The sequence below is a fragment of the Rattus norvegicus genome, chromosome 14, assembly GCF_021556685.1.
Source record: "Rattus norvegicus strain SHRSP/BbbUtx chromosome 14, alternate assembly SHRSP_T2T, whole genome shotgun sequence".
Taxonomy (NCBI): Eukaryota; Metazoa; Chordata; class Mammalia; order Rodentia; family Muridae; genus Rattus; species Rattus norvegicus.
In genome coordinates, this window is record NC_141547.1 from 2,817,557 (window position 1) to 2,845,490 (window position 27,934).

General features: G+C 46.0%; 2 long non-coding RNA genes across 2 annotated transcripts; one reads left to right on the plus strand and one right to left on the minus strand.

Annotated features, from left to right (window-relative positions):
• The first annotated feature begins 222 nt into the window (after positions 1-222).
• LOC120096552 (uncharacterized) lies at positions 223-18,677 on the plus strand. Its single transcript, NR_190516.1, has 3 exons — positions 223-312; positions 12,071-12,295; positions 18,011-18,677. It is a non-coding gene; the product is annotated as an uncharacterized LOC120096552 (long non-coding RNA).
• LOC120096553 (uncharacterized) lies at positions 10,638-27,934 on the minus strand. The gene is made up of 5 exons (XR_015637228.1): positions 27,823-27,934; positions 17,403-17,516; positions 16,478-16,628; positions 11,759-11,857; positions 10,638-10,787 (listed from the first exon to the last, which is right to left on the minus strand). It is a non-coding gene; the product is annotated as an uncharacterized LOC120096553 (long non-coding RNA).

Sequence of the window (27,934 nt, forward strand, 5' to 3'; positions counted from 1 at the left end):
CATGTGGTTGCTGGGAATTGAACTCAGGACCTCTGGAAGAGCAACCTGTGCTCTTAACCACTGAGCCTTCTTTCCAGCTCAACACACTCAGTGCTAAATGGAATTTTTTTTCACTAAAACCCTCCCCTCAAGGCTCAGGGATCTGTGCAGAAGAGGAGGCAGAAATACTGTAAGAGCCAGAGGTGACAGTTGGTGTTTCCAAGGAAACGGTGTCTTCAAGACACAACAGCACTGAACATGGCCAGTTGCTTACAAATAGTAAAGCTCTGTATTCTTTGAACAAATGGAGGAGCATCAGGAGACAGTAAACAGGTAACAAGAGGTTACTGAGGGACAGATTACAGGGAAGGGAAGGGACTGAAGACAAAAAGATGTCCTCATTTGGCAGGGTGGCATTACGTCATAGAAATATAGTGATTAGTAATAGTTCCTTGAGCTAAATTTATATAAATCAATCACTTTTCAATAGTGTATAAATAAATTTTTATTTAAAAAATTTTATACAGTATATTTTGATCATGTTTTCCTTGTTCCCTCAACTCCATGCAAAACCTCCTACCTTCTTCTTCCCCATCTAACTTTATGTTCTGTCCCTCTGTCTGTCTCTGTCTCTGTCTCTCTGCCTGTCTCTGCCTCTGTCTCTGTCTCTCTCTCTCTCCCTCTGTGTGTGTGTGTGTGTGTGTTGTGTTGTGTCCCCTCCACCTCTCCCCATACTTTCTCTTTAAAGAAAAGAAAAATCCCACAAGCAAAAGACCAGTAAGACAAAAATGCCAAAACAAAATTGAACAAAACGAAAGTCTAAAATAAAAACCCAAATCATGGAGCTCTTTTTGTGTCGGCCAACTAACCCTGGGCATGGGGCTTGCCCTGGCCTGCAATTGGTACTCCAGGGACACTCTGGGAGAAGCCAATCTTCTCTTTGCAAGCCGGTATCTATTACAGATAGCTCCCTGGTTAGGGGCGGGACGCTGTGCTGTCCCAGTCTCAGTTCTGGGACCCCATCTGCCTTGAACCTGTGCAGGACTTGTGTGTGCTAGCGTCTCTTTGAGTTCACACATGCAATCAGCCATGGTGCATCTCAAAGACACTGTTTCCTCGGAAACATCAACCGTCACCTCTGGTTCTTACAGTATTTCTGCCTCATCTACAGCACAGATTCCTGGGCCTTGAGGGGAGGGTTTTAATGGGGGAAAGTCCCATTTAGGACTGATTGTTGTAAAATCTCTCCATCTGCATTCGTCTTCTGGTTGTGGGCCTCCATGCTAGTTCTTATCTAGCACAAGAAGCTTCTTGAGGATGGCTGAGCAGGCACCATGAGTACAGGAGAACACCATCAGGAGTCATCTCACTGCTGTGTTCCTTTAGCAGAACAATAACAGTATTAGGTCTTCCACAGGCCATTTGATCCACTACTGCGTCAGGTCACCGCTGCAGGCTGCGGGATTTTGTGACATTGATGATTACAGTACCGTGAACGCAGCCTGGATGAAGGTTCGAGTTAGGCTCAGTGATATATGTAAGTACTGTCTTCAGCAGGGAGCCCTGGCCATCAGACTTTAGAGAGAAAGCAGCAGCTTTGGCAACAGCCCATAGTGTTTAGGAGGGCCTTTGGAATGCCTTTTACCAACAATATGTCACCCATTTCAGGCACTGGAGGTTTTGCTTGGTGACAGATATCTGATTGGTACATTTCTCCCCATATAGATTTCAGGAAGCTTCTACAGTAGTAAGTTTCCATAGGTTTTTCAAATGTCCTTTAGCATTAGTTTTCCCTCTCCATACTGCCTCTTTCACCTTTCTCCCCCAATTAGCCCTCCTATTATAAGTTTTCACTTTGTGTATACACACACACACACACACACACACACACACACACACACACACACACACACACACACAATTTCTCCTTCCTTGGAAGAGCTTCTCTTTCTCTTTGGTCCCTTATTAGGTTCCCAAACTCAGTGGTTACTCAGATTGTAGCACACATATAGAAAGCTTAAAACTTAACATCACATATAAGAATAATACATATATTTGTCTTTTTAAAGTCTGGGTTACCACAGGATGATGTCATCTAGCTCTATCCATTTGCTTGAGATTTTCCTTTTTCACAACATTGTGTAAATGCATTGCATTTTCATTAGCTGTTCATCAGTTGATGAGCATCCAGGTTGTTTCCAGTACCTGGCAGTTAGGAATAGAGCAGTGTCTTAGGGTTACCACTGCTGTGGTAAAGCATGATGACCAAAAGTGAGTTGTCGAGGAAAGGATTTCTTTGGCTTGCTATTTCCACATCACAGTCCATCACTGAAGGAGGACAGGACAGGAGCTCAAACTTCCTCCAGGCAGAAAGCTGGAGGCAGGAGCTGATGCAGAGGCCATGGACGGTGCTGCTTACTGGCTTGTTCCTCATGGCTTGCTCAGCCTGCTTTCTTATAGAACCCAGGACCACAGCCCAGGGGTGGCACCAGCCACAATGGGCTGGGCCTCCTCCCATAAACTAATTAAGAAAATGCTCTGCAGGCTTGCCTACATTTTCTCAACTGAGATTCTCTCTCAGATGAATATAACCAGCACAACTGATTCCTTGTCAACTTGACACCCAAACACATCACTGTTAAGCCACAACCTTTCCTTTCTTGTTTATCCCCAAGGTCACACATTAATATCAACATCATATTATAAACATTCCAAATTTTAGTAGTCTCTCAATCTTTAAAAAGTCACTTAAAAAATTCAGTCTCTCAACCATGGGCTCCTATAAAATAAAAAATAAGTTAATTACTTTCTTACTTCGAGAGGGACGAACAGGGTTTACAGTTACCAACAAATCAAACCAAAACTAAAGTCTAACAGTCTAAATAACTCAATGTCCTATACCTGGGATTCACATGCAATCTTCTGGGCTCCTCAAAGGGACTTGGGTCACTCATTTGTCCAGCTCTGCTCTCTGCACCACACACAGCTTGTCTTCTAAGCTCAGGCAGTTTCTGCTCCACTCCTGCTGCTATCCTTGGTGCTCATCCCAAGGTAGCCATCCCATCGTCCTGGGAGCTCCAAAATGCTCAGGTCTTTTGCTTCATTGAGGCTGCACTCTCACCAGTAGCTTCTCCTGGGCTGTCTTTATAAGGCCAAGAGTCAACTTCTCTGCATGACCCCTTCAATTCTGGGCCTTCAGTACTCCTTCACCAATGCTTTCCTGACCTTTCACAGTGCCAAGTCACAGCTACTCTCCCATTGACCACTGTCGTGGACCACCTGGTGACTCTTACACTACCAGCTTCAACTGCCAGCACAAGATACAGCCTTGGCTACCTCTGGAACACAACTTCTGTGTGGTGAAAACACGTTTTAGAAGACTTCACCTCATTGATGCTGGTCTCTTGTTGATCACATTTGGTTCTTTAGGCCCTGCAAACCAGCATCCACTGTCCCTGCAAAGCAAAGGTTTTACTTTAGAGGTTCTAATGTCTTGTTAAACACAGCTGATTCTTCAGCTCTAGCTGACCAGACACCACAGATTCTTCACACAAATTACCCAGAAGAGTCTTTGCTTCCCTCTGAAATGTCACAAGCCAGTTCACCATCATCCAAACTGTTCTCAATACTCTTGCCATCTAAGCGCTTACAGAACAGCCCACTGAGCTCTCAACACACGATGACTTTTACAGCCCAAAGTCTTAAAGTCCTTCCATAATCCTCCCCAAAACAATATGCTCAGGTCTGACACTTTAATATCCCTTGCCTGGTACCAATTTCTGTCTGAGGGTTACTATTGCTATGATAAAACACCAGGACCAAAAGCAAGTTGTGAAGGAGTTACAGACAATGGTGAGGTGTCATGCTGGGAATTGAACCCAGGTCCTCCAGAAGAGCAACCAGTCCTCTTAACTACTGAGCCATCTCTCTAGCCCCTCAGTCTGCTTTCTTATAGAACCCAGGACAATCAGCCCAGGAATGGCACCATCTGCAATGGACTGGGCACTGTTCTATCAATCACTAATTAATAAAATATGCTACAGCCTTGCCTACAGCTGTATGTTGCAGAGGTATTTTCTCCATTGAGAAATATTTCTCTTCCTCCTGTCTCAGGTAGCTTTAGCTTATGTCAACTTAACAAAACCAGCCTGCACAAGCAGCAGGAACCATGGATGAGCAAATGTGTCTGTGGTAGGATGCAGAACCCTCGGGTACATGCTGAGAGTGGGATAGCTGGACCTTGAGGTAAATCTGTTTCAGCTTCCTGAGGAACTGCCACACTGATGTGCACAGTGGCAAACATTTATGCTCCCAACAGCCATGGATGAGTGTCCCTCACCTTCCCCCACATCTTTGACAACATGAGCCATCATTTTTCTTATTGATCTTGGCAATTCTGAGATCTCAAAGTAGTTTTGATTTGCATCTCCCAGATGGCTGAAGATCTCGAACACTTCTTTAAGTGTTTCCCAGCCATTTATGATTCTCTTTTGAGGACTCTCTGCTTAGTTCTGTGCTCTATCTTTAAATTAGGTTGCTTTTTTCCTTAATGTTCCTTTTTTAGTTATTTACATGTGTCAGATTTTAATCGCGTATCAGATACATAACCTATAGGCTGCTGCTTTGCCCAAATGATGGTGTCCTTTCCTTTGCCCTACAGAAGCTTCTCATGGGGTTTTCATGGGGTTCCATTCATCACTTGTTGGCTTTAGCGTCTGTGCTGTGTCCTATTGAGAAATTATTTTCCTGTGCCCATGAGTTCAAGTCTATTCTCCACCTTCCCTCTGTCAGATTCGGGGTGTCTGGCCTTACATTGAGGTCTTTGATCACCTTGTAGTTGGGTTTTATGCAGGGCCATAGATACAGATCTACTTACACTTCGCTATGTGCAGCCACCCAGCCTGACTGGACTGTCTGTTGAAGGTTGGGTCATTTCTCCAGTATGTATTTTTGGTTTCTTTGTTAAAAAAAAATAAAGTCAGGTGTCTGTAGGTGTGTGAAGTCACGTCTGGATCTTTAGTTCTGCGCCCTTAATTGATGTGTCTGGTCTTATGCCAATCCCATACTGTTTTTATTAGTATAGCTCTGTGATACAACTTGAAGTCTGGTGATAGCTTTAATTCTTCTACTTCCCAGGATGATTTCAGGTACCACAGGAAGTCGAAGTCCTTGTCTCATAGGTCAGCTGAATTGCTTCCTCAGAGCCTGTTACAACAGGGTTGCTGGCTTCTGGGGGAGGCATATTGTTTTGATCATTTCTGTTTGTGCTTTTATGGTTGAATCTAGGGATCTGGAGTTAAGGCGTTTGAAGATATTTCTTGAGGTAGATACCTGGCCTTGTCTTTGTTGGCTGGGTGGTCATTCTCTTGTTGAATGTCACCCATTCTGGATCCTAGAAGAACGTGGTAGCTGAGGGGTCCCTGTTAGAGAGTCCTGCAGGATAGTGGGTGACACAACGGAATGGGGGTGGGCTAAGAGGAAAGGCTGAGAAGGGCAGCAAGAAAGAACTAGGAGTCTGCTCCTAGAGGTGGAGTCCCCAGGGAGCACAGGCAGGGTGAGAGGAGGGGCCCAGCAGGCTGCAGCAGAACTGAGAGTATCTGGGAGACCAGAGTGAAGGAACTCAGGAGACCCTGGATCTTCCATCATTTATATTTTAGTAAAAAAAAACCCAAAAAAACAAAACAAAAAAACAGTTGGATGACTATTATGGAAACTTAAACTATCTTACTTTTGTCACCAATACCGCAGATTTGATTGTGAAACAAAGAACAGACGTCCCTTCCTGCTTCTCACTTCCCTATGTTAGCCACGTTGGTTCTAGTCTTCGGCCCTACTGCTATAGACCACACAGTAGGCATACATGAAGGAATATTTGAATCCTTGATTTTAAAAAATTTCACAAACCAGGATTTGGCCTTGGACAAAGAGTTGGGAACCATCTGATGAGTGAAAGCCATGGATTCCTCTCCAGGAGATGACCATTCTGTAGGTCTGCGAAGAGAGAAGTCAGGAGAAACAAGAACAGCGTGCTGTGTGCTGACTTTATACACAGCTTTCTTCTGGACTTATTTTCGAACATGATGGTTGGTGTAAAGCATCCAAGTTACTACCATCTGCACCAATCTGCAGATCCTGGGGAGGAAGGGACATCGGCTTTTCTCTTTAATATGGGACGGTGGCAACCCCCAGAGTTCCCCTGTGCTAACGGATTGGGAGCAATGCAGTACAAAATGCTGTCTGATAGAGTTCAAGGGGCAGAGTTGGAATGCTCCAGTAGAGCTCTCTGTGTCCTGTCGTAGAGCTCTCTGTGTCCTGTCGTAGAGCTCTCTGTGTCCTGTCGTAGAGCTCTCTGTGTCCTGTCGTAGAGCTCTCTGTGTCCTGTCGTAGAGCTCTCTGTGTCCTGTCGTAGAGCTCTCTGTGTCCTGTCGTAGAGCTCTCTGTGTCCTGTCGTAGAGCTCTCTGTGTCCTGTCGTAGAGCTCTCTGTGTCCTGTCGTAGAGCTCTCTGTGTCCTGTCGTAGAGCTCTCTGTGTCCTGTCGTAGAGCTCTCTGTGTCCTGTCGTAGAGCTCTCTGTGTCCTGTCGTAGAGCTCTCTGTGTCCTGTCGTAGAGCTCTCTGTGTCCTGTCGTAGAGCTCTCTGTGTCCTGTCGTAGAGCTCTCTGTGTCCTGTCGTAGAGCTCCCTGTGTCCTGTCGTAGAGTTCCCTGTGTCCTGTCGTAGAGCTCTCTGTGTCCTGTCGTAGAGCTCTCTGTGTCCTGTCGTAGAGCTCTCTGTGTCCTGTCGTAGAGCTCCCTGTGTCCTGTCGTAGAGCTCTCTGTGTCCTGTCGTAGAGCTCTCTGTGTCCTGTCGTAGAGCTCTCTGTGTCCTGTCGTAGAGCTCTCTGTGTCCTGTCGTAGAGCTCTCTGTGTCCTGTCGTAGAGCTCTCTGTGTCCTGTCGTAGAGCTCTCTGTGTCCTGTCGTAGAGCTCCCTGTGTCCTGTCGTAGAGCTCCCTGTGTCCTGTCGTAGAGCTCCCTGTGTCCTGTCGTAGAGCTCTCTGTGTCCTGTCGTAGAGCTCTCTGTGTCCTGTCGTAGAGCTCTCTGTGTCCTGTCGTAGAGCTCTCTGTGTCCTGTTGTAGAGCTCTCTGTGTCCTGTTGTAGAGCTCCCTGTGTCCTGTAGCACGGGTGTCATTCACTAGGAGACAGATGCTAGTAGAGGGCTGGGGTAGGTCTTTCAATGTCCCACTCATTTTATCACAACATGTCACAAGAGACAGTTTCCAACACGAGGGCACACCTATAAACTTTTGGGAACATCCATCAAGACCAGAACACATGCCTCAGTAGCACAGCCAGATGACAACAGGTGGTCATTCTGGAGTCTACATGACATCTCAGTGTGATGGGGCAGTTTAGGCCATAACTGGAGAGATTTAATTCTGAATGCCATAATCCAAGATAACGAAAACCAAAGATCAAAACCCCAAATGTCTATAATCCAGAAATATCAAAATCTTCAAAAAACAGTCGTGGAGAAAACAATCAGGTTATTTAAATGACATGTTTAAGGACTAACATTTGCAGAGGAGTTACCTGACAGACAGAAGCGTGAGAGGGTGCGGCTGCACACAGATAGCCGCTACAATCTTCCAAGTGTGTCACTGAGACGTGATTGTGGTAACCACACAGATGTAACCATTGGGGCACATTTACTATATGCATAAAGGAGTTGGACAACAATGAAAGTAAGTATGCAGTCAGTATGCCTGGTAATTGTGCGCCCAGCTTTTATAGAAAGCTTTTATGTGGCCCTCTGAAATAGCTGAAGTGCCCTGAGACAATGCGTCAAACCCGTGGGCCATCTCTGTGCATGCAGGACTCCACTGAGCCAAAGTCCAGGGAAATTTTCTGTCTCTCGAATGCACAAAAGGACACACCTTAATTTATTAAGCTTTTTACATGTCTTATGTATGTTCACAGTGTTTACACACAGCCATCGTTGTGTGACAACATACTTTTGTGGAGCCAAATGTACAAAGAAAGTGATTTAAAACTCTGAAAGTCTTCACAGTGTCCTTCCCGTGTTAGACATGTGTAGAAGTGAAACGCAGACCACAGCAGATTATAAAATGAATGCTGACAAAACAGAGATTAAGGAAACAGAGACTAAAAAGATAAAAGAAGAAAATCTGACATGAAAGAGTGTGTGGTTGGGTGTGGTGGTGTATGTCTTAAATCCCACCCAGCACTGGGGGGGCGGGGGGGGCAGAGACAAAGGGGTCTCTGTTGCGTTTGAGGGCAGCCTGAGCTCCAGGGCTGCATAGCCAGGGCTACATGGAGAGATCCTGTCTCAAAGCAAACAAACAAACCGTGTTACAAGGACAGGCAAGGAGCAATTATAAGGGAGTTGCAGGTCCAGCCATCTTTGGAGCCTTGCGTTTCTGCCTTCCTTCATTCAGAGCGTGACTTCCGGTAGAGCACTCAGAGTTCTCTTCCTGCGTGCCTCTCTCCTTTGAAATCCTGTAATGATTCCCACATGCACCTAATGAAGCTTCCATGTTGAGTTTCCCATCTATACCAGGCATCTGCATAAGGCCGTGTTTGGCTGTGTTTGGTCACTCAGCATGTACTAGAACACAGAGCACAGAGCTGGCAGGAACTGTACTTGAGACCACACAGTAACACCCTTCACTGGCTTCTTCAGGCAAATATGGTAACTTACTTAAAGTCCCAGGAGTTTCATCAGCTGATAGGAACAGCAGTGCAGACAAATGAAGTTTCTGTCACGTTACAGAGATGACCAATCCCATCTCTGGCTTCAGCTTTCTACCCTTGGACACCCATTCCTTTATTAAGAGGAACTGTAGTCTTTAGGATTCCTGGTGTCAGTACTTCAATGTTTTAAGATGTCTGGATCATGTCATGGAGGGCAAAATTGGCAGAGGCTGGGGAGCCTTGAATTGACAGAGGTTGTTTCTCAACATGTGGGAATAGGGTTGGAGACTTGAAACAGCACTTGAAATACAATGTTTCTTGTGTAAGAGCAGCACTGATGGTGTAGTCTGTGTAGGGGAAACAGGACACCTGTGCAGGTCAGAGGACAACGTGCAGAAGTCCGGTCTTTCTTTCCACCACAGGGGTCCCAGGGTCAACAGAGGTGGCCAGGCACTGTGGCAAGGGCATTTACACAGGAGACATCTTGCCACACTGGAAGCCTGGCCAGCAAAACACTCTTTGAGAGGGCAAGCAGGGGAATGGGGTGGGGGAGGGGGGTGTCATGTATCAAAGCCTGTGCCATCCCACCTCCTAGTGTCTAAGCAAGAAGGAAAAGGCAGTTTCCGCCCTGCCTGCCGTTTACTTCAGCAACAGGAGCTTAGACATAAAGTTCCTACACCACCTTCTCTTCACAGTAGACAGTCAGCTGCAGCTTTTAGGCCTCTCATCTAGTCTAGGGTATTTTCTTGAAGGAAAGTTTGAAAGTTAAACACAAACCTTTACTATGTGACAGCTATGTTATAAAAAGTATGACTGAATAAAGTCACTCCTGAACTTCTACTTTATCCTTAAATTAAACTTTAAAAAGAAAAGGATTAGCAGTTATTATTAGATTCTTACATTTAAAATTATGAACTTTAATATATAAACTTTGAGGGTTTTCCCAATTGGTTTTATTACTTCCTCTGTCTGTTCATTTTCCTGCACTGTCTATCAACCGTTTCCTATTCTTTGGGAATTTTCCTTAATTTTTGTTTGCATTATAATGTCAGATTTCCTTTATTTTAAATTATATTCATTTCATTTTTCATATACAGCAAGAACACACTATAATAAGTTCATTTCAGTACTTTTCACTTTCAGAATAACTTTGTCTTTGGAAATATTTGCCTCCGAGGATCCATCAAAGACAGAATCTACATGGGAGAAATTTGCTTTGCATTTTCTACACCTACTATGATAGGGGATTTTTGTTTTGTTTAGCTTTTGTTTGTTTTTTTTTTTTTTTGTTTTGTTTGGTTGGGATTTTTTGTTGTTTTGGGTTTTTTTTGTTGTTGTTTTGGGGTTTTTTTGTTTTGTTTTGGGGTTTGTTTGTTTGTTCGTTTGTTTTTCCACTAAGAAAACAGCTTTAGAGAGGAAGAATTTATTTTGTCTCAGTTCTGAGAGTGTCTGTCCATGGTCCTTTGGGTCTGTTGCTTCTGGGCAAGCAATCTCGTGGCAGAGGGACCAAGATGAAGACATGGGGTCAACACATACAGACAGACAAACCATGGCTACAGACAAACCATGGCGTTCACATTAGACGTCTGATCAGCTCATCCATGTGGATGTTTGGGGAGGGTGTGATATGGTTGGGTACTCTAGATAGGGAGTGGGAGAAAACAGAAGAAAAGAATTTTCAGGTAATACAGAAACGAACAAAGGAGCTAAAAATCAGCACTGGTCCCAGGACTTGATGATTGTAGCTCATCAAGATGCACACACAACAAGTTGCACACACAACAAGATGCACACACAACAAGACACATTATGAAGTGATATAAGCATTTAGTCTTTATTTAACAATACAGTATGAATGCATTTGTATATGTAATCATATCCATGAAGTACTTTTGTGGGTGTGCAAATTTACTTAATGACCATCCTAGTGACCTGATTAATTATCTCAAGGTTTTTATATATCCAGTGATGTTGTAGACATTGTTATAAATACAACTTTATTTTTTGTTTGCTGGAAATACACATTGCTCTTTTTTTTTTTTTTGTAGGTGTGGTGATCTGAATAAGAATGGCTCCAATAGGTTCATATATTTGAAAGCATAGTCATCAGGAAGGAGAACTGTTTGAAAGGATTAGAAGGTTTAGGAGTTGTAGCCTTGTAAGAGGAAGTATGTCACTCAGGGTGGGCTTTGAGGTTTCAAAAGCCCATGCCAGATCTCTCTCTCTCTCTCTCTCTCTCTGTTTCCTCCTCCTCCTCTTCCTCCTCCTTTTCCTCTCTTTCTCTCTCTTCTCTCTCCTCTTTCTCCTCTCTCTCTCTGTTTCTTCCTCCTTCTCCTCCTCCTTTTCCTCTCTCTCTCTGTTTCCTCCTCCTCCTCCTCCTCTTCCTCCTCCTTTTCCTCTCTTTCTCTCTCTTCTCTCTCCTCTTTCTCCTCTGTCTCTCTCTGTTTCTTCCTCCTTCTCCTCCTTTTCCTCTCTCTCTCTCTGTTTCCTCCTCTTCCTTCTTCTCCTCCTCCTTCCCCCCTCTCTGTTTCCTCCTCCTCTTTCCTCTTTTCCTCCTCCTTTTCCTCTCTTTCTCTCCTCTCTCTCTCTCTCTCCCCTCTCTCGCTCTCACTCTCTCTCTCTCTCATATAGCTCTTAGCTACTTTTCTAGCATTACACCTGCTACCCTGTTCTTTGCTTCTGTGCTTCCCAACAAATCTCCATCTGTGGTGCCTATTAGCATACCAATATGCTTGCTGGCCCCAGACTCAGCACTTTCACACCCACCTAGCTCTTCTCACCTTGTCCCCTCATGGGCTTCACTACTTATTCTCCTTACACCCTGCTAATTCAGCCATGCCCCCACCACCACCAACCCAAGCTTTCTTGTCTTCCTCTCTCTGCCTCCCTCCTCAGACCCCTCTCTCTCCCTTTCTTTCCCTCTGGTCTGTTCCTGCCTCTCTCTTGACCAGGTTCACTTACCCTGCTTCTTTCTCTCCCTGCTCTGAACACTTCCAGATACTTCTGTTCATTCTGTTTCACATCTGCAGTAAAAGCTTCTTTACTATACCACGGAGAAGCCACATCATCAGTTTAAACACTAGCTCATACCTGTAATCTCAGCACTCAGGAGACTTGAGGCAGGGGACTCACCACAAGCTCAAAGACAGACCGAGCCACACAGTGAGTCTCCGGAGTTGCTCACTGCACCTGTGTGGAGAGGACAGAACATACAGCCATCAGGATGGTGATTGCTCTATGTAGACTAATGACCTAATTAACCTAATGTGGGCCAGTGGCTCCAAACAGTACATAAGTAACCCAAAAAGAAAGGAAGAATAAAAAAAGAAAGAAACTCCAAAAGGAATTTCTTTAGGTGAACACCCTTGAATTTAGTGCATCTGGTTCGTTTCTCACACACAGATATTATCTTGCTGGATGTTCCACTGCTGGAGGACTCAAGTGGGATAAAAAGAGATACAGAGACTAATTCTCTGAGGATACATTCTCTTCAGCACCCAGGGGAAGTAACCACATACATTGTCTCATAACAACACCACTCTTTCTGATAACCTGCAAAGAGAGTCAGCATGACGAGAAGCCAAGCCTAGGAGCAGACTATTCTGATTCTCTTGGTGATACGATCAGGTACATGCGGGGCGGATCTGCTTTGGCTTTTCTGAGCGCCAACTTCTCCCGTTAGAAGTTTTAACATGCGGTCACTACTGGGTTTAGAGACTAAGGCTGGGTAGGTGGACTCATCCGTGAGTGTTTGGTGAGCTGCTGTGGGGAGCAAGGAATAACTACAGCACCAGTGAAGACCATGGGGAAGACGTAATCATGGCTGCCAGATCTTAGCTGCCATCCACTTGGGACAAAGTTAAGAGGAACTTCTTCTTTCATTAAATATATTTGCGTGTGGATAGTAGGAAAGGAATAGGGTGGCTGATGGAGAGTAACTTTACTCTATAGCTTCTGAGGAGCCTCTCAGGTTTCAGTGTCCTCAGGTATTACCGGGGTATCTCTGTAAAATGAAGATTCTGATACAGTAAGTCTAGGGTAGATCCTGAGATTCTGAACTTCTAAACCCTCAGGCAGGGATGATGGTAACCAAAAAGACAGAGCTTTGGAAGGCACAGAGCTAACACGTTAGTAGAGCAGGTCAGCAGGAGCTCATATGCCAGAGCCATGAATACCCATAGGGATTCAATGTCCCTGGCTTCATGAGCACCTGCATTCAGGTGCCCATACCCACATACAGGACGCATATACCAATGATTTGTGTATTAATCTCAGCACTCAGGAGCCTGAGGTAGGAAGATCGGAAGTTCAAGGCCAGCCTGAGTTACATAATGAGACCCTAGCAGGAGAGAAAGAAGGAACCGAGGAGAGGTCAGGAGGAGAGAAAGAAGATTCAGACAGGCAGGCAGGCAGGCACACAGAGAGAGATGAGGGATTGAATTAGAACCTTTGGGATCTGAACCCCCAAGTGCCACACAATATAAAACTTCCAAACAGGTCTCGTTCTGTACATTAGGACTAGCTGATGCATTTTCACAAGAGTTTGTGTTGAGTGTATGACTAAATCATGAATGAATGAGAAAAGAGAACTTGGTCACCCTGGGTATGTTTGAGGGGAGGTTTTATTGTACATATGTGGCCAAGCACATGCACACATGCACACACACACACACATGAACACACATGGATGCACACGCACATGTACACACAAGATGCATGTTGACAAGAATACAGAGAAATCGTAAGTGTTGTTGTTGTTGTTGTTATTGTTTTTGAGACAGAGTCTCATTCTGTAGCCCAGGCTGACCTTGGACTCAAGGCAATCCTCCTGTCTCAGCCTCCTGAGAACTGGGATTAAAGGCATGAGTTGCCATGTGTGTCTAGGAGAAACTGGAAATTTTGTGATCCGTGAATGGGAACTTAAAACAGCAGTGCCATAGGAATGTGCTAGTTCCTCAGGAAAACTGAACATAGAATTACCATAGATCCCAGAAACTCCACTTCTGCATATGTCTGCAGGAGAGCGATGCAGTCTTGAAGAGACATGTGTACGGTCATGCTCTCAGGAGGAGGAAGTGGCTCAGGCATCTTCCGTAGATGGTGGATACAGAATGTGTATGGACACACTCGAGCATCCTCTGTAGACAACAGAGATGTGGTGTGCGTGCACACACGAGCAATGCTGTTTTTACATGGAAGGATTTTTTTTTAACACATTACAATGTGGATGAACCATGAGGGTATAACGTTGAGCAATAAAACCATCACGAAAGGACAAACACCATGTGATTCAACTCCTGTGAGCTGTATTTAGAGTACGCAGATTCGCTGAGACAGAAAGCAGAACTTCATTGGGAGTGGACAGGGACAAGAGGGAAGCCACTGCCCCATAAATACAGTTTGTGCCTTGCAGGAGAAGAGTTCTGGACACGACTGTTAATGATGCAAATGTTTAATGTTCTCCTTCTGTACGCCTAAGAGTGGCCATGCTGGCTTGCTTTACATACAAGCTAGAGTCATTTTGGAAGAGAGAACTGCAGTTGAGAAAATGTCCCTTCCAGATTGGCCTGTTGACAAGCCTGTGCTGTTTTTTCTTGATTGATGCAGAAGGCTCCAGGTCACTTCAGGTGGTGCCAACCCTGGGCTGACATTTCTGGGTGCTATAGAAAATCAGGCTGAGCAAGTAGCCAGGAAGCAGCATTCCTCCATGGCCTCCGTTCTCATTCCTGCCCTCAGGTTCCTGCCCTGACTTCCCTCATCGATGGTGTGTGATCTGAGAGTTCTAAGATGAAGACCTTTCTTCCCTAAGTTGCCTTGTGGTTATAGAAACCCTCTTAAGATGGTGGCTAACATCATACATTTCATGCTCTGTGTTGTGGAGCTGTATGCTCTGAATTGAAACACTCGCTTCTGGAGGGAGGAGGGAGGCTAACAAGATTCAGGGACCCTAAGAAGCACACAGGGCTCAGGAGGCTCAGAAGGTCCCAGGACCAGCAAGCAGATTGCTGGGGAGAGGACACTTCCCAGTGGAATCGCTGTGCAGGGAGTGCCTGAGATCAGTACCAAGGGCTTCTTAGTGCAAGGACTGTCCCTGGGTCATCCAGGCTCACTCCAGTTCATCAAGCTACACTGGGGCAGAATGTATTCAGCACCTATGTGGGGTGAGCAGATGTCTGTTTATGCCTCCTGATGAAATCAATATACCGTATATTTTACAATGAGGATGATGATGATAGTGATGGTGGTGATGATGGTGATGGTGGTGGTGGTGATGATGATGGTGGTGATGATGATGATGGTGGTGGTGATGGTGGTGATGATGATGGTGGTGGTGATGGTGGTGGTGGTGATGATGATGGTGGTGGTGATGATGATGATGATGGTGATGATGGTGGTGGTGGTGGTGATGATGATGGTGATGGTGGTGGTGGTGATGATGATGATGGTGATGGTGATGGTGGTGGTGGTGATGATGATGGTGGTGGTGGTGATGGTGATGATGGTGGTGGTGGTGATGATGATGATGGTGATGGTGGTGGTGGTGATGATGATGGTGGTGGTGATGGTGATGATGATGATGGTGATGATGATGATATAGCAGGAGTAACTTCATGCAAGTGGGTGACATTGAATGGTGAGGCTAAAGTGGGTAATGTGCTCATTGTCCCTGGAAAACCTGAGTTCAGATACCAGAGCCATCATGAAGGGGGTGTGGTACCACATCGGTTTTCCCAGCACCGTGTGGTGAGATGGGAGGTGGAAACAGAAGAATCCTGAGGAGTTCATGGCCTGCTAGTCTGCTGTATACAACAGCAAACGGGAAAAAGAAAGTGGAACACCTTGATGCCAGAGCTGCCCTCTGAACCATGCTCACATTCACACATACACACACTAGAGGCTGTCCTCTGACCAATGTGCGCTCCCCCACTCTCTTTCACTCACACATACACCCCAGAGGTCTGACCTATGCGCACGCACATGCGTGCGCGCCCGCGTGTACACACACACACACACACACACACACCTGGACAAGCACAAATACAGGCACACACAGGCTAAAAATAGGATGAGGTCTAGAGAGATGGCTCAACAGTTAAGAGCTCTTCCAGAGGATCTGGATTCAATTCCCAGGACCAACATGGTGGCTCATGACCACCTGTAACTCTAATCCCTGGGTATCTATCCAGGCCTCCGTGGTTTGTAGGTACATAATTGAAAACAGGAGGATGTGGTGTACTGTTATCAGAGACTTGGTGTTTTAGGTCTGTTAGATGTTTCACACTTGTCCTAGCTAGTTTTATGTCAAAGTGACACTAGCTAGAGTCATCTGAAAGGAGGGAAGCTTAATTGAGAAAATGCCTCCATAAGATCCAGTTGTAGGGCATTTTCTTAATTAGTAACTGGCGGGGAGGGCCCACTCTGGTACTGGGTTCTAAGAGAAAGCAAGTTGGGGTTGGGGGTTTAGCTCAGTGGTAGAGCGCTTGCCTAGCAAGCACAAGGCCCTGGGTTCGGTCCCCAGCTCCGAAAAAAAAAAAAAAGATTGGGAGACACAAGACAAGAATGCCCTGGATCCCTCCCTGACACTGAGGCCAGGCAGATTTCTCTTCTAAGTTCCCTTAAGAGGAGAGGAAGAGGAAGAGGAAGGAGGAGAGGGGGGAGGGGAGGAGGGGAGGGGAGAGGAGGAGGGGAGGGGAGGGGAGGGGAGGGGAGGGGAGGGGAGAAGAGAGGAGGTGAGGAGGAAGAGACTGACTTTATTCTCAGATTAATGCCTTGCCTGGATGCTTTTCTGCTTTTTGCAATTATAAATACCTCTGATCAGTCGACGCGGCAGGCTGTTTGTCTCCCTGGTGACAATGTAATGACAGTATTGTTAACCAATGTCTTCAGTGATCATCCATGTTTGTCAGACTGTAGAGCCGTCTCTGCTTACACACCAGAAGTGAAGCTCAGAAACAGCCTGCTACATGGACAAGGGTAATCGTCACTACCACCAAATCAGCAGTCGGCACTTAAAAAAGAAAAGGGAACGACCCTGTGTCCAATCACTGGCGTAAATGGGCATCTCAGGGTTGCTGTGCATCTAACAGGGGAAGACAATGGCCTATAATCTTTTTTCCATTTTTAAGAAACATGTCCTAAATGGTCTTAAACAGGAAATGAGATGTTTCTGGTGACCCGGAAGTACAAGTTGGTTGTGAGGCGACCTGGTAGAAAAAGTAGAATGTGAGGCCTGTGCATGCCAAGTCTGCATAATCATTTCTTCTTTCTTTAGTTGTCATCGCTTCTCGGCCTTTTGGCTAAGATCAAGTGTAGTTGTGTTTGGGGTGGGGGTGGGACTGGTGCGAGCTCGGTAGAAAGTGTTCGTTCACCTGCATAGGCCCCTGGGTTCAATCTCCTGTGCCACAAGTGAGAAGGACAGGAAAGGAGGAACCTACATGCTGAGCATTGCACACTGTTTGGTTGGACAATCAAGTAAACAGTGTTCCCCACGCAAAGCTGTTTCCCTACAGCCCATTTCCAGAGGAGAAACTCTCTGCTCCTGAGGGCAGAATCTTCTACCCAGCCAGACCCCGCCCCTTGGCTCTTCTACCCAACCAGAACCCTGCCCCTTGGCTCTTCTACCCAACCAGACCCCTGCCCCTTGGCTCTCCAGTCCAGGCTTCCCAACTGGACTCCTCCAACCACTCGCTGGAGGCTTGGACAGCAGCTAGTCATGGAGCGTGGACTCAGTTACCTCTTCTCTGCCTAAGACAAGCATCTGCCATCGGTGGAGGGAGGCAGGAAGGGAAGACTGCATGATGCTTCTGTTTCTTGGCAACTGAGAAGCATCCTGTTAGGGGCGGCCAGTCTGCTTTCAAAACAGAAAGGAGCTTGTCACTGTAAAAGGCTACCAGGCTCCTGCTCCCCCACCCACTTAGAAGCAAAACCTATTTATGAGGCTTTATTAAGTGCAAATAAGTCCCTCGGCTTCAACTGGGACTCGGCAGCTGCGGAGGCTGCGGCCATTTGCATATAAATGACATGATTTCGGCTCAGAGAAGAATATCAAAAAATATACATGTCGACAATGGAATCTTGATAGATTCACACGTATTAAGGTCAGACGCTGTAATTTTTTAAGGCTGCTGCATGCTGATGGCTGAATCCTATCACACATTCAATTCTGTTTGGGTTATATTAGGTTTATCTTCTATGAAATGGGGGATTTTTATTGTGAATTAATTAAGCTACTTTTTCTTCCCCGAAGATGAGAACATTTAGGTCAATAAGCTAAATGCTCTACAAATGCACAGGCTGTGTGATAGCCAAAGTTACTGACTCCAAACTTGGTTTTCTTCCTAGCTAACGGAGGGCTGTGTGCCCAGAGACCTCCTTCACGTCAGTCTGTCAGCGGCAGGAATGGCCGTCCTTCGAATCACCAAGGAAGTTTTGTTTCATTCTTTACACATGTGTGCGCACGCGCAGGCATGTATACATACATGGGACCAAAGGGCATCAAGTGCCATTCCCTATGAGCCACCATTTCCTTGTTTAAAGGATTGTATTTATTTGTGTGTGCACTGGTGGGTCTCGTGCATGCGTGTCAGTGTAGGAGTCAGAGCCCCTGGACTGCAATTGCAGACAGCTGTGAGGCTGCCGTGCGGTTGCTGGGAATTGAACCCCAGTCCTCTGGCAGAGCAGACGGTGCTCTTAACCGCTAAGCCATCTCTCCAGTACTTTTTAAATTTGAAAGACAGGCTTCTAACTAGCCTAGAACTTACCAAATAGGCTAGGCTTGATGGCCACTAGGCCCAGGGGTCCTCCCGTTAGCATCTCCAGTGAGAGTCTTAATTCCTGTTTTTGCTGTTGTTGTAATTAAAATATAATTTGATCATTTCCCTCCATTCCTTTTTCTTCTTCCTCCCCCATACCTGCCTTTATTCCTTCCCCCAAATGCCTGGACTCCTCATCCCTAACCGTTAGATGTAAATACAATGCATGAATATATAAATACAACCAGCTGAGTCCATTCAGTGTAAATGTGCATGATTTCAGGGCTGACCACTTGGTACTGAATCACTAATTTAGGGGCTCCTCTATGGGAGAAACTGCTAGACTCCCTGGTTGCCTCTCAGAGGTTGAAGTAAGCCCCCATTGCTGAAGACACCATGCATTTCAGACCTACCACTCAAGGGATATGAGTTGCATCTGACGTGAAAGCTTTCTGTCAGGGAACTGGCTTTTCTAGGACCAGGTTCTAGAATCACCACAATCTGTAATCGCCCCAGGCTAACAAGGGAGCTGAGGCAGCGGCAGTACTGCCAGTCTGTGAAGCCGCTGCACCAGGCAAGGATCAGATGGCAATGTGTCCCCGATGGTGCAACAGTAGCACTCAAGTCTTCCAGCCAGTGGTCCAGCCAGACTTGAGGTCTGCTCAACAGAGGGAAGTTATGCCTGGTACTTTAAACCGAGCCAATTACCCAGGGCTAGGATCTTAGAGGAGACCCTCCTACCAACCCTTTACTAAATTAGCACAATTCCTAACTGCACTCACACACTTATCCCTGCTCACATGCTTACTTATCTCTACTCACATACTTATCCCCATTCACACACATCCCTATCCACATACTTACTTATCCCTATTCACATGCTTACTCATCCCTACTCACATACTTACTTATCTCTACTCACATACTTATCCCCATTCACACACATCCCTATTCACATGCTTATTCATCCCTACTCACATACTTATCCCCATTCACACACATCCCTATCCACATACTTACTTATCCCTATTCACATGCTTACTCATCCCTACTCACATGCTTACTCATCCCTATTCACATGCTTACTCATCCCTACTCACATACTTATCCCTATTCACATGTTTACTTATCCCTACTCACATGCTTACTTATCCCTAGTCACATACTTACTTATCCCTATTCACATGCTTACTCATCCCTACTCACATGCTTACTCATCCCTATTCATATACTTATCCCCATTCACACACATCCCCATTCACATGCTTACTCATCCCTACTCACATACTTATCCCTGTTCACATGCTTACTCATCCCTGCTCACATACTTATCCCTATCACATACTTACTCATCCCTATTCACATGCTTACTCATCCCTACTCACATGCTTACTCATCCCTATTTACATGCTTACTCATCCCTACTCACATACTTATCCCTACTCACATGCTTACTCATCCCTGCTCACATACTTATCCCCATTCACACACATCCCTATTCACATGCTTACTTATCCCTATCACATGCTTACTTGTCCCTACTCACATACTTATCCCTAGTCACATACTTATCCCTGTTCACATACTTACTTGTCCCTACTCACATACTTAACCCTGTTCACATTCTTACTTATCCATAGTTAAGTGTAGCTACCAACCCTTACCGAAGAAGCTTCTCTTTGTACTAGACTGCTACATAGAACCACAATTGGCCAAAATCTGGAGAGCAGCTGCTCGTGGGTGCCCAGCCCCAGTGGATATATCAGCAGCACAACTCCTACACCGAATGTTCAGAGAACATCTTGGAAGAAGACAAAAAAGACTTGGAGCCAGAGGCCCAGGAAATCTTCTGTAAAATTGCATCTCCTAGAAAGGACAGGAAAGTTTCACCTGTGATACCTCAGCAGCACGGTTATCTAAAAACAACCTGAACAAGGGCAGCAGCAACAGATGAGCCAACAGGTGAGGGGGAAACCTCACGGGACTCTTACTGTAGACAAAGAGCTACAGACAATAGGGATGCCGAGAGCAGAGGTACACCTGGCTTTTAACATTTTTTTAAAAAGATCTTATTTATTTTATGTACGTGAGCACACTGTCGCTGTCTTCAGACACACCAGGAGATGGCATTGGATCTCATTACAGATGGTTGTGAGCCACCATGTGGTTGCTGGGATTTGAACTCAGGACCTCTGGAAGAGCAGTCAGTGCTCTTAACTGCTGAGCCATCTCTCCAGCTCTGGCTTTTTTAATTTTAAGTTACCCCTGCAGTAGATGGACTGACATAAATTCAGGTCTTCTGGCTTGCAAGGTAAGAACCTTACTATCTGAGCTGTGCTCCCAATCCTTAGTTTCCTATCACAAAACTTCTATCAGCTTGACTCAAGGAACAAGAGGGAAACAGTGTAGCTTGGGAACTCCAGTTGTTCCCTGGCCCTGTGCCCTGTGGCTTGAGCTGTCCAACTACTGAGGCAACTTTTCTCTCCCCACATTATGACCAAGCCCAACCCGTACACGGCTTAGAGAAAGTAGCTACTACCCTGAAAAATGCCCTAAATCTCATGCTGCATCAGACAAGTTGGTCGTGGCTCATGAACTGTCTGCAAACTAGAGATGATTTACAAAATTCTGTACGTGCGCCATCAGGAAAATGTGATAATGCCCAGGTCATGCCCATACTGCCAGGCAGACCACAACTCTCTGATGGAGAAAGGGGTCCTGAGAATGATGGCTACTTCCCAAAACCCCCAAGACAGCACAGGCTACTGCCTGCCTTGCTCTCAATTGCCTAGCAGAGCGTGAGAGTGACTCTAATGCTGGAGACACCACACACGCCAACCATGGGACACAGAGAAATCACGTCAGCATTGGTCAGGATCCTCCTCCCTGCTGGTAGCTTTCATAGTACTGGAAGGTGTTGTTCAGGCTTCTGGGGGAGAAAGTCATTATCCAGCTTTGAATTCTTTGAATTACAATAATGGCCAGCAAGGTCAAATATGCTCGCAGATACAGTGATAGTGGCATGAATATTATGGGGACAACCAACCACTTTCTGGAGCTATGGGACTGAAGGCCCACTCCACAGGAGGAAACATTTCTAGTGTGGAAAATCTAGGCAAGAACCCATGGTTAAGGAGCTCACAGGCCCAGGGGTGAACCAATTCTATTATTTTGCTAACTGGGCATAGTATCAAATTATGTCCTCTAAACTCACATCTCTCTGCCCATAGATTAGTGGAACTACCGCAGAGAAGTTCCTTTGCGCATCGATAGCGGTTAAAGCAGAAACTCACAGATGGTTTGAGTGGGAAGAAGTGAGCAGAGTCCTTCGTCGTGAATGGGCATCTATGTCACAACCCCTTGCAAGGCTCAGGCAGCATCTCAGAAGAGGAGGATGGGTAAATTGTAAGAGCCAGCAGTCAGAGAGGACAGCAGTGACACAGTGTCTTCCAGACCTGACAGGGCAGCTGACTCAGGACCTCAGCAGCTTAGCTATCTTACAAGATCAAAGCTGTCGATGCTCTTCTCACAGAGTGGGGTGGAGTTCATGACCCCACCCTAACTGAAGATCTCTGGACAGTTGATGGCTTCCAGGGAAACTGAGTCAGTTGTATTTAAGACTGCAGCTCCTGGAAGGTCCACCATGCTCCGGTGGATAGCCCCACCTGGGAGAATACAGACAGGACTCCAAGATGGGTGAAGGCAAGGAGTTGGGGTGAATATACTTAAAATACAGCCTCTGGATTCTTGAAGAATGAATAGAAATATTTTAAATCTAGACCGAAAATAAAGTGATATCCACTTGTGATAGCTTCAGATTTTCTCTGAAGGAAATTGGTGTCTTGAAGTCCTCGAAGTAAGATAGTCTGTGATGTTGATTAAACATTTGGTTATTCAATTATTAATTTAAAAACTCAGCTAACTAATCCCCAATGTCTTTAAACTGTGGGTTCACTTTCACTGGGTCAATAAAGTCCTGGGCAGGCACGCACCTTTTAAAAGAATTAAAGAGCCGACAATTTGGAAAAGGGACAATTCAGAAATGCAAATGTTCCAGAGGGAAGTTTTAAGAATTACCATGGCAACTCAGGAAGAAGAGCCTGGCCAGCATTGACCAAGATACTCTATATATTCTGTTAACGTGGTCCCTGCAATGCACTGCTGACTTAAGTTTAATAAAGGCTGAAAACTATAAGTGGGGTGGTGGCTCACGCCTTAAATCCCAGCACTCAGGAGGTAGAGGCAGGGAGATCTCTGAGTTCAAGGCCAGCCTAGTCTACTGAGTGAGTTCCAAGGCAGTCAGGGCTACACAGAGGAAGAAAGGTAGGAGAGAAGGAGGGAAGGAGGAAGGGAGGGAGGGAGGGAGGGAGGGAGGGAGGGAGGGAGGGAGGGAGGGGGAAAGGAAGGAAACTATAAATTCTGAAAAGCTAAATCCTGTAATGAATCATCTTTTACAGATAGACAATGATTTCATTACCCAATGTTGGAATTCCCAGATTAAGGAAAGGTGATATATGCCACCCAAGGGCGGACCTAGGCATTGTTAGCCTAAAGTATATATAATCTGTTTATAATACGTGTCTATATGCATTTGTGCACAGACTACATCTGTAATCAGTAGTTTAGAAACATATCCTTGCCTTCACAACTGGCAGTGGCTAATTTGATGTCTTGTCACCTGTTTCCTGGTGCGGTGACTGATTCTAAACAGGGCCACATTCTGCAGGTGCCTGGGGACATGGGACACATTGCTTTCTACCGCGGTGTGCTTTGGGGCACTGTATTTTGTGCCTTAGAAGTTGTCTTTCTGGGGCTGGAGAGGTGGTTAAAAATGCTGGCTGCTCTTCCAGAGGTCCTAAGTTCAATTTCCAGCAACCATACAGTAGTTCACAGCCATCTGTACTGAGATCTGGTGCCCTCTTCTGGGCTGCAGGCATACACGCAGGCAGAATATTGTGCACACGGGTTTGGGGATTTAGCTCAGTGGTAGAGCGCTTGCCTAGCAAACGCAAGCCCCTGGGTTCGGTCCCCAGCTCCGAAAAAAAAAAAAAGAGAAAAAAAGAATATTGTGCACACAATACATAAACAAACAAACAAATCTTACAAAAACAAGAAAGAAAAAGAAGTATTTCTCGACACCATCCCTGGCATAGCCACAATGCCTCTGTGAGCTGATATGCCATTTAAATGTGCTCCTAAAAGAACATATTTTTAACTCAAGTTTGCTGCAGGTGAAGAGGACGATCTTTTAGGAATGAGCAGAGTGACATCTTTGGTTGGCGGTCAAGTGGTTCTTTCCATCCGCCTGGTCATTGCTGATTCTGCAGGTGTGGGCTTTTCGGGATGCAAAGAAGGGGTGGGAAAAGTAGGTACTCAAGGAGAGTCCTCCCAGGCAACATGGTGAAAATTATGTTAACAGGGCTGGAACGGGGACTCGGAGAGGAAGCTGCTTCCTGTGCAAGCCCGGGTCCTGCTTGCGAACTCAAGCTCCCATGGGAAAGGCTGGGCCAGGCGGTGAGCCGCTTATCCCAGTGCTAAGAGTCAGAAGCAGAGACGGGAAGGTCCACGGCACACGCGGGATGTGCAGCCTAACCCAGCACGCGATCCCCAGGTCCTAATGAGAGACCCTGCCTGAAAAAATAAAGCCATCCACTGGAGGATGGCTTCCGGCCCTCTTGTGCAGGGGCACACGCACACACGATAAATAATGAAGCTTAAAAGATGATTAAAACGAAGCGATTCTCCTCCCTCCCTGGTTCCGTGGGTCCCACCGGCCCACAATGGAACCCGGGACCTGCTGACAAAGGGAAGGTAAACATCCCTAACGGAAGCCAGTCTCTCTGGGGTGTGACTGATCACAGCCACTTTCCCAGCTGGTCAATAGCCATCGTCCCCTGAAAGAGCTTTGCTAACTGCCGTGTGTCCCGGAGCCACCGGAGGTGGCACGAGCCTCCATTCTGTTCCGGAGAGAAGACGGAGCAGGCAGTTTAGATGGCGGAGAAACACTTTTGAGATAAGCTTGTCGCTCCATAGAAATTAATCCAGGCCTCTAGACAGCACGCAGGCCTATTGGAGAGCTTCTTCAATTCAAGCAGTTAATAATATATCAAGTCTTGTAGCTTAAGGGATACAATTTTGAAAATTATAGTACTGGGGGAATCATAAATCCCACCAAGGGAGGGTTGGAGTCCAGATATTTTATTTTCGATTTCCATCCAGGGTGCATTATGACACTCCGCATGAAAGTCAAATCGTCCATGTAAAATGGTTTTCAGGTGATAAGTTTACCCCTTGGGGTCCTGTACAGTAATGCATTCAGAGTTATATCTGACTTTCACAATCTATAAAGACTAGTTATCAATTTTTTGAAAGATTTGATAAGCAGGAACAAAAAAATAGCTTATAGATGCTGACATCCGTCTCACTAATGGGGGCAGCGTGCGAGACGCAGGCTCCGCCTGGATTTGGCTGTAAATACACCGCTGACATACATTTTGGAAGGTTGCTGTTTTGTGCTGGTGGGAATGTATTTGTCTAACCTTGCACTGACTGGAACAGACAGGAGAATCGGTGAGGTGGCTGTCAGCCATGCTGTAAGACAGGGGCGGGCACCCAGTCTGCCAGGATTTGTCCGATTCCAGGCCACTGCATATTAAAAATTACATCCCATATACTCAGTCTGCCCCGGTATAGGTTTTATTAGGAAAGAATTCCACTGTGTTGGGAAAGGGGCACTTTGCACAGTAGAATTCAAAGGAAGAATGACTGCTTCTGTCCTCTGAAGGAAAAGGCTATGACCTCTCTAGCCAATCAGATGGTCTTCTACAACCTCAGCTTGCAGTCAGAACCAACTATTAGACATAGGGGACTCAGACACTAGGACATCACCCATCTGAGCACCACCCATGAACCCTTCTACCTTCTGCAGTATGCTGTAAACCAAACCATGCTGATCATGAGTTGCCAGAAAGAACCTGGTAACAACGCTGGCACTGGCCAAAGACCCCATCAAGGCAACAGCCGCATTAGCTCGGTGTGCTCAAACTGTCAAGTGCGAAGGGACTGTCTGTGAGAAAGCTGCTGGCCTATGTGGAAGAAAGGATTGAGCTGCCTCAAAACCTCTTGGTTCATCATATTCGGTACAGGAATTGCTCCACTATTCACCTTCAGAATTTTACACTAAACACCTTTAAAAGCTCCCTCTGCCCTTAAACAAAAGCATGCACCTCACAGTGGTACCTTGTTTATCTAACTGGTCAAAAGCGTATTCGTTCCCCTGAAAAGTGAATCTTCTAGCTACATTGTATCTTTCTGTTAAAACACGGACTGCAGCCGTTTGCTTGCAAGCCTTTCTAATAACACTGCGCTCCTGAAGGAGCCGGTTTTCCACTGTGAAAAGGTCTTAATGTTACCAGACCCTCCTCAGACAGGGCTTGCAGAGCTACCCTGAGGCAGCTCCTCCCTCGATTAGCATATCCCTTTCCTGCTGGCTGTCCTGTATTGACCTACAAATCTCACTGCTAACCTGAGGGAAGCAGATACTGACTGGTGAGACCTGGCTGGGCTGTGGAGTCCTGCTGATCCAAGCTGCTCTCCAAAAGCCACCATGCACCACCTGGATGACCTTAAACTATTTTAGCACCTTTATAAGTGCAGAAGTGCCCACCCACATGGCTTCCTGAGATGACTGGGTATTTCCAGCAGAGAGACACCTAAGGGCTGAGGCACCCACCAGTGTGTCAGCTGTCAGTGTCTATATACTACACCCAAGCGAATAATTTCTGAGGACCCTGGAGCTGCCTGATAGCTCATCTGATTGGTCTCCAGGGTCCTTTTCCTCGTTTGTATGCTCTTTGCTGAAGTCCTGGCAGATGGTCATTGCTAGAGTGACTGACCACAGCAGCAGCCAGCATCTCTTTTTTGAAACAGAGATAATGTTTGTTTTCACTTTTTAACTTTGTTGTATGATGTTCTGCCTGCTTGTGTGTTGTTCCTACAGAGGCCTGAAGAGGATGTCAGATGCCCTGGAATTGGAGCTACAGATGCTGGGAATCAAACCCAGGTTCTCTAGAAGAACATCCAGTGCTCTTAAGCACTAAGCTATCTCTCTAGCCTCTAGGTTTTCAATTTAAAGTTTTCAGTGTGCTACAGTCGAGTCAAACCTCTGAAGAATACACCAGCAGAACAGGGCCCAGCCATGGTCTCTGCTACAGGACAAACAGCCTTGAATCTGCTCTGATCCACGTCTGAGGAAGGGTACTAGGCCTGAGAAGCTAATGAGAGGGAAGTCAGGGGACACAAGCCTGGGGATTTGACTTGAGGTAGCGTAGGGCACAGGGTTTGGGGTAGTTTCATTTAAACAATAAGGTCAAAGGCAGCCTGGGCAGAGGATCTAGCTCAGTCCCAGCTGGAGTATGGGCTTGGCACATGTGAGTCCTCATGTTCCATTCCCGCCATCCCCGGCACAAGCACACACATGCACACATACACTCACACACATTCATACACACTCACACACATGCACACACACCTGCCTACACATGCACACACAAGTATAACACACATATGCACACTCACACACTCTCTCACACATACACATACACACCACACAAGTACAACACACTCATATGCACACTCACACACACATACACACAGCACACAAGTACAACACACACACAATGCGCACACATTCAAACCCATTCACACACATGCACACATACTCACCACATAAGTACAACACACACATGCACACACACACTCAAACACATTCACACACACATACACACCACACAAGTGCAACACACACATGCACACTTACACACATGCACACTTACACACACTCACACACACACAGAGGCACAGACGAAGAGGTGCCAAGGTAATTTCTGAATCCCCCCAATTTATAAGAAATTAGCATTCCTTCATCCTTATGCAGGTTTCTTCAATTTGAACAAAGTGTTCGTATCATCATAAATATTTCCAAGTGATACCTGGGGCTCCGCTGTGGCCAGGTGTTGGGACAACCACGCCACCATTAGGCTGGTCTCCAACACTGGTTGCTCCGTGTCTAACCTGGATGGTGCTCTTCCCTGAACCTGTGTCTCTATCTCTGCTCAATGGGAAAGCTGGGCTGAACTGTATTCTGCTCGTGTGCTCACAAGCACACACATACACACAAGTACAACGCACACATGCACAAATACATGCATACACACTCATACACACATACGACACACATACACACTCATACATACACGAACACATACATGCGCACACACTCACATACGCACACACACTCACACATATACACTCACACACACACATGCACACACTCACACATGCACACACATTCACACACATTTACATACACTCACACACACTCTCATACTCATCTCTCCTCACCAGTGCACATTGGGAACCATCAGTAAATCCTCCCAGGATCTTGCCTGCAGACCCTGCTACCCGCTGCCTGGGACTAGGATTGCAGGGCATCAGGCTGTTCTGTCTTCCACAT